Raw genomic sequence first — 8013 nt, 5'->3', positions numbered from 1 at the left:
TACAACAAGAAAGCAATGAATCGCCACATTATGGCAGGATAGCCGAGAGGTACGCAGGCTCACTCTAACTTTAATACGCTGTTTAGCCTGGGTTTGAATCCTGACCCAGCTATAAACTGTTATCCCCGTGTTTCACGGGCAGGATGATTCATCAATGTGTGTGCCATCTCTCACATGGACATTAAACTGGACATCACATCTGCCAGAATACACCCTGTCACCAACCTCTCTCTGTTAAAAAGAAAATGTTGCTGTTTGTGCATGTTTTATTGCCTTTCACTTCCCTTCCCATCATGCTGCCTTCCCTCCCTCTCCCGTCATGCTTACCTTCTCCCAAAACATTCTCCTTGCACCCACTCCCCTCCCAAAGTGTATAATGTCACTTGGTGAGGCGTCGCACTTCCCCACCTTCCGAGCTCCCACCCTCCTCACTCCCTTCTCTCTCTCTCCATCCAGTCCCTCCTCTCTCCTCTCCTGTCTCTTACCCCTCCCCTCTATCATCCCTTCCTGCTCCCACCCCCTCCCATCTCTTTCTCTCTCTCTCTAGAAATTTCATTGAAGTTGTTAACCTCAAAAATAATTGGTGGTTGAGTTCAGTGACCTTATCTGCAAATCCTCTTCAAATTTCAAGAAAATTGAGGATTTTTGAAATGTGGCCCATGTTGACCCTTTGACCGCAAAATCGATGGGTTTCTTGCTTTCGACCAACTCTACCATTTGGTGAAGATCGGTTTAAAATTGTGATTTGTAGGCGAATGACATCGGCCAGATGCTCGTGACAATAACAAACCATGAAAGGACCGAAACCAGAAATGGCTCTCCAGCAAGGTTTTACAAGATACCTACTCCCTTTCAAGGTCCAGATCCCCATCTGGTATCTCAGTGGGATACAAAACATGAACTATTCAGCCTGGCTGATGTATGCGCTCTATCGAGTGCCTTTCCAGTATTTTTTCTGGAGTTATTTGCATGACTTAATGACAGAAAAACATCGGGAATTTGATTCTGATGAACGGTATCCATTGCCATGGAAAGTTATGAATGGGATAATGGGAATGAAAACATTTCCTTTATTTGTTAAATTGAAGAATATTGAATGAAAAAAAGCATATTTAAATAGTCTTCATCTCATACGAGTTGTAGTATCTGCGTTGTAGTATCTTTATCTCATACGAGTTGTAATATCTATATTGCCCAGGGAAATTAAATGAAATACGTATTTACAGTTCCAAAAGAAAATCTACACCCCCTTTCAAAATTTACACCTTTTGTTGCCTTCTGGCCTGGAATTAAATTGCATTAAATCAGACTTTTTCCACCTTTATTTACACAGCGTAACCCACAACTTCCACGTGAAAAACAATTTTTACAAATTTCACAAAATTACTTAAAAATACAAAACGAGAATATCTTGTTTGGATAGGTGTCCACCCCCCTTATAATAACAATTGTAAAGAAGAAAAAGAGCCATCAGTGTTTGCAGACCCTCGCCAGGACTTGTTTTGCGTGGTGTTTGTGTACTGGTGTAGTCCAGGCACCCTGTGGATATACCCGAAACAAATTGCAATATTTTTCGGGCATTATTTTTCCAAGTCCTTATACATCTGGGAGATTCATATTGAAAATCTACCAAAACAAAAATAGTGGAACATATTTTTTAGGGAGACAGTTTAGCCGTACCCCCTTAAATTCCAGAAATTGCATCGGGTGAAAATACAAAATAACAGAAATACATCCAAATGCTTTCAAAATGAGTTATAAATGTTATGGATGAATCATATAGTCATATTAAAAGTCACTATTAGTCCAGTTTATACAAACAACAAGAGTTCAGTAGAGTGCAAACCCTGTCCCGGCCAAAAACGCGGATCGATTTTTACCTCAATATCAATGTACTTGTATTGTTGTCATGTAAAGCACAAAATAGGCCAATGTACTCCTACTTATGTTATAATATGATCTACATACAAATATCCATGACCATGATTCTTAAAAATGTGTAGCTCTGCAAGTTTTACACTGTGTGCGATCGGTTTAGTAATGATTTATTGATGATTTTTTTGCAGAAAGTCTGAAGTGAAACATCAAGATGGATGACTGTGTAATTTGCCAAAAAACAGTGTCAGGTGGAGAGCGAACTGTTACATTAACACAAAAGGGATGTGATGGTATCCTGAAAGCCAGCGAAGCCAGAGGCAAAGATATAACAGTCACAGCTGGCCAGTCTGTCCATAGAAAAGTGCAGAGGTGACTATCCCAACCCGAGATCAATCCTGTATCACAACAAACGTAAACTTTCTGGTGAACAGGATCATCATCTTCAGCACACACTTAGATCGAAAGAAACTACATTCAGTTATGACGAGGATTGTGTATTGTGTGGTTGTCCAGATGTATACAAAGGCAATAAATCAGAACATAAACTTATTCCTGTTAGAACAAAATACTGAAGGCATGTGATGAGTTCAAGGGAGAATGGGCTGACATTGTAAGAGGTAGGGTGCTTTTTGTTCAAGACCTGCCTGCTGCAGATGCAGTATGTCACAACATTTGTAGTGTTAACTTTAGAACAGGGAAACAAGTGCCAATCATTTTTCAGCAAGCCAGAGAGCAGAGAGCTGCAAAATGCAAGAAAATCAGTGGAAGTGGCAGACCCAAGGACTCGAAAAAAATCCGAAGCTTTTCAAGAAGTCGTAGAGTATCTTGAAAACAATGATGACGAGCAGGTGACCATCAATGATTTGTGAAGCAAGATGAAAGAATATCTCCAAGATACTGACATAGAGCCGTACAGCTTTCCACATATGAAATCTGAACTAAAAAAAACATTTCAGCGACAGAATAATCATCACAGAGATCAATGGCAAACAAAATCTAGTAACATTTCACACCACCGCTTCCAACATCCGACATAATTTTCATCAACAAACGATGCAAGACAAAAAGGATGAGAAGACCCACATAATTGAAGCAGAAGCTAAGTTCATAAAACAGGACATAAAAGACCTTGATCAGACCAGGAACACCTATCCCACTGCCACCGAAATATCAACAGAAACAGCACTGGAGTTCATGCCACCATCTTTGCAGCAGTTGTTGAACAATATTCTGTGGAAAAGATCGAAGCACCAAAATTGCTTCAATAGGACAAGCGATCATGCAGGCAACGCGGCCTCGTATCCTTCTGGCACCATGACAAATTGGTTTGGGCGTTCAAATGCACCACCACTTCCAATCAAAAATTTTGGTGGATTCTTTATATCACCATGGGTTTTCCTGCTCTTACAGTGAAGTGAAGAAGTACGAAAGAAGTTCTTCAGTTGCACATGGCACAGAGATTCAAAACTTCAGTGCAAACAATTTTATACAATATTCTGCTGACAATGTTGACCACAATGTGAGAAGTATTGATGGCAAGGGTACGTTCCACGGTATGGGAATTATTGCTATGGTGACACCCGGGACAAAATCATCAAGAACCATTCCAAGAGTGAAGGTCACATCTGGTGATATTGCTTCTGTTGGACGGATAAATGTTCGGCACTTCTTCTCAGAAAGAGATAGCCTCCAGTCTCTCCTCTACCAGCCAATGACAACGTCTTTGCAAGACAAGCAGAGGTGTTTCTGGATTCCACGTCAAACATGGAGGATGTCGTCAAGGCAGGAGAACTTTGTCTTGTCTCCTTGTATAATGGAGATGACGACGAAAGCCTGGATGACCTGAGGCTTCACACATTTTATTCCAAAACCACACGAAGTACTGCAGCAGTTGAGCCACACAGTCTGCCTCCAACATCACCTCCAGCTAAATATCACAGCCTCAGAGTGTATCAACAGGTTTAAGTGTGGTTCGGCCATGGTGACCAAGTACCTCCAGATCAATGGGGCTGGAAAGTGAGTGAAGGGAAAGTGGCCCCAATTTTGACCGACAATACACCAACACCACAAAAGTTACTGAAAATGATACGGTGTAATTGTGAAACAGGGTGCTACAGTTTGAGATGTATTTGCCGAAAAAATGGATTCGATTGTTCCATGGCCTGCGGTGAATGTCGTGGGGTGTGTGCAAACATTTCACTGTCGGCTGACACAGACTCGGAGGAAGACCCAACAGAGCGTTAATTTGAGTTTTAGATGGCCGTGGCCTCCCGATGTTTCACAACAGATTCAGCTTCAATTGTGATTTTTAACCCTGGTGCATACAGATGTACTTGATGTGTAATACTATGTTATATAATGTACTATTTAAAGTTACATAAATTTTATAAATGCGAGACTTCAATATGTGAAATGTTGTTACCAGTACGGACTGTGGCTAGCCGCCCGCGGAGCCCGGTCATCCCCAATTTTATGAATGTGGAATCATTCTGACCCATATCAAGTATTTCTATAGGTTTAGATTATGTTTTTAACTTCCAGTGCAAATATCTGATGCTCCTGCCGAATATTAAACTATTGTTTATAAGACTGAAACACATTTTTGTTATTTTTCATTTTCGACATTCAAATTTTTGAATTTTACGGGTGGGGGTAAGTTTTCTCAGAAAAAATATGTTCCACTGAATATATTTTTGGTAGATTTTCAACAGGATAGTGCCAGGTACATTAGGAATCATCAAAAACAGGTTTTAAAACTATTGCAATTTGTTTCGGGTGACCACGTTTTTCAGCACAGGGTGCCCGGACTAGTGTGCTATTTAATTAATAAGAGACATTATTAGAACTGCCACTTTATAACTGCTGGCAGTGGTGACGGTACGAAGACGTCACGCTTTGATTGGACACCTGACCCTAACCAAAGACGTTTTTTATTATTATTATTATTATTATTATTATTATTATTATTATCAAATTGAATTTAGAATGGGATTAAAATAAATTCAATTCAAATCAAATGAACAAATCGATACAGCTCTGCATTGGAGTAATCAGAAGGAACCCAAACAAGCAAAGATGAAGTCATCAGGAGCAACCTGGATAGGATTTGCATTTCAGCTGCTGCTCCTCTACTCTCAAACCCATCCAGGCACAGCCAAGTGAGGTGAGACTTAATCAAAAAAAAAAGAAAAAAAGAATCCAGATCAAAAAGTTCAATAATCCTGGCTGACAGATCATGTGGCAGATCAAGTTGAACATGTTCCCCATCACTACTAGATCATAATTGTAAAGTTGCATGTCAATTGATTCAGCAGTTGCAGAGAAAACATTTATATTTTTTTTAAACCCAATATGGCTGCCAAACCATGTGACCAATGATGTCATATGTGTGAGCCTTTTGTTCCTCATGGATTGGCAGTCATACATGTAAAGTTTTGCCTCGATCTGTTCCGCCACTTCAGTGAAGAAGATTTTTGAAGGTTAAAAACAATATATATATATATATATATATATATATATATATATATATATATATATATATATATATATATATCTGCCGAATCACATTACCTATGATGTCATCAAATTTTTTTCTGTGGACTATTTTATCCAACATGACCCTCAAAATTTTTCATACTGATTGGATGTAGTGTTCTACATATGCAATTATGACATCATAACCAAGGCACCTATGATGTCATTAAAAAAAATCACATTCTCCATGGAGGAGTTCGTGCCACATGCCAAGTTTCAATTTCTTTCCTCGGTGTGGTTTCAGAGAAACAGAGGTCAAATTTTTTTCACTTTCTCCAACATTGCTACCACATCACATAACCTATAACATCATAATTATAATTACAACATTGTCCATGAGTAGTCGCTCCTATGTTTAAAATTTCATCTCATTCTGACAAGCGGTTGTGGAGAAAACAAGCTCAAATGAGCTAAGATCCTCGGCCTCTTAATGACGACGTCATAAATACGAATATGACGTCACAGTGACGTATCAGGTTTGCGATAAATTATCTGTGCTAATGCCCGGCTTGATTCCCGCAAACAAAATTCAAACAGCTTGCCTAGTTTTTCAGAAAATGGTATAGGCGATTTCCATTAGCGCGATATTATGACGTCAACTTTTTTTCTAGGAAGAATTTCCAAAATCGGAGATGGTTACTGCCTGCGCGTGGACTTTCTGCATATACATGGCAAGTTTCATGAAGATCCAATGAAAACTCTGGGTTGTGAAACAAAAAATGTCAAAATATAGGAATGACGTCATAAAAATTGATATGACATCATCGTCATGCATCATATGTGCGGTAATTCATCTCTGCTAATGCCCTGTTCGATTCCCACAAACGGAATTCAAAAAGCTTGCCTAGTTTCAGAGATAATTTTTAGGCAATTTCCATTAGCGGAGATATTTTGACATCATAACTTTTTTTCTAGGAGGAATTTTCAAAATCGGAGATGGTTACTGTCTGTGCAGCGTATTTTTACATATATATGGCAAGTTTCAGGAAGTTTCGATGAAAACTGTAGGCTGCGAAACAAAAAAGTCCACAAGAAGAAGATGAAGAACAACAACGTGAGTAAGACTTTGAGATTCTCCACGAGGATCTAAAAATAAAGATAAAAGTATAAATAAAGATCCAATAAAGATAAAAGTATAAATAAAAATCCAATAAAGATAAAGGTATAAATAAAGATCCAATAAAGATAAAAGTATAAATAAAAATCCAATAAAGATAAAAGTATAAATAAAGATCCAATGAAGATAAAAGTATAAATAAAGATCCAATAAAGATAAAAGTATGAATAAAGATCCAATAAAGATAAAAATATAAATAAAGATCCAATAAAGATAACAGTATAAAGATCCAATGAAGATAAAAGTATAAATAAAGATCCAATGAAGATAAAAGTATAAATAAAGATCCAATAAAGATAAAAGTATAAATAAAGATCCAATAAAGATAAAACTATAAATAAAGATCCAATAAATATAAATGTATAAATAAAGATCCAATGAAGATAAAAGTATAAATAAAGATCCAATAAAGATAAAAGTATAAATTAACATCCAATAAAGATAAAAGTATAAATAAAGATCCAATAAAGATAAAAGTATAAATAAAGATCCAATGAAGATAAAAGTATTAATAAAGATCCAATAAAAATAAAAGTATAAATTAAGATCCAATGAAGATAAAAGTATGAATAAAGATTCAATAAAGATAAAAGTATAAATAAAGATCCAATAAAGATAAAAGTATAAATAAAGATACAATGAAGATAAAAGTATAAATAAAGATCCAATAAAGATAAAAGTATAAATAAAGATCCAATGAAGATAAAAGTATTAATAAAGATCCAATAAAGATAAAAGTATAAATAAAGATCCAATAAAGATAAAAGTATAAATAAAGATCCAATAAAGATAAAAGTATAAAGATTCAATGAAGATAAAAGTATAAATAAAGATCCAATCAAGATAACAGTATAAATAAAGATCCAATAAAGATAAAAGTATAAATAAAGATCCAATAAAGATAAAAGTATAAATAAAGATCCAATGAAGATAAAAGTATGAATAAAGATCCAATAAAGATAAAAGTATAAATAAAAATCCAATAAATATAAAAGTATAAATAAAGATCCAATAAAGATAAAAATATAAATAAAGATCCAATAAAGATAAAAGTATAAAGATCCAATGAAGATAAAAGTATAAATAAAGATCCAATGAAGATAACAGTATAAATAAAGATCCAATAAAGATAAAAGTTGCACAACCGCCGAGGGCAGGATTCCCCAATAAGGAGATTGCGTGTACCACAGTTAAACAGTAGTCAGATGGAGGATACTGAGTCACGTGGTTAAATTCTTGGCGTTTGCGCTCAATTTGTGACCCACCAAGACACGGCCTTATTCATGGGTGATGGCATCCATTTCCAGTAAGTCTGGGGAGAAACGGGGATACCCCCACCCTCATACCCTCGTGACCCTGGGTCCACAACAATACTGTTCCCATTACCTGATTTCAATGTTCCTGTAGAAATACATTATCACAAACGAATGATTATTTACAATATTACATTTTCATTCAGTGTCCATTTTCACTAAAAATCAATT

General features: G+C 36.3%; 1 protein-coding gene across 2 annotated transcripts in view; it reads left to right on the top strand.

Annotated features, from left to right (window-relative positions):
• The window catches only part of LOC147034088 (hepatitis A virus cellular receptor 2 homolog), a 244515-nt gene that overhangs the window by 148833 nt on the left and 87669 nt on the right, over positions 1–8013 (top strand). The window lies entirely within an intron of this gene.

The sequence above is a fragment of the Eptatretus burgeri genome, chromosome 1, assembly GCF_056783735.1.
Source record: "Eptatretus burgeri isolate ZD-2024b chromosome 1, Ebu_testis_v1, whole genome shotgun sequence".
NCBI lineage: Eukaryota > Metazoa > Chordata > Myxini > Myxiniformes > Myxinidae > Eptatretus > Eptatretus burgeri.
Note: the sequence above shows the minus strand (reverse complement) of the source record. Positions and strands in the feature narration are given on the sequence as shown.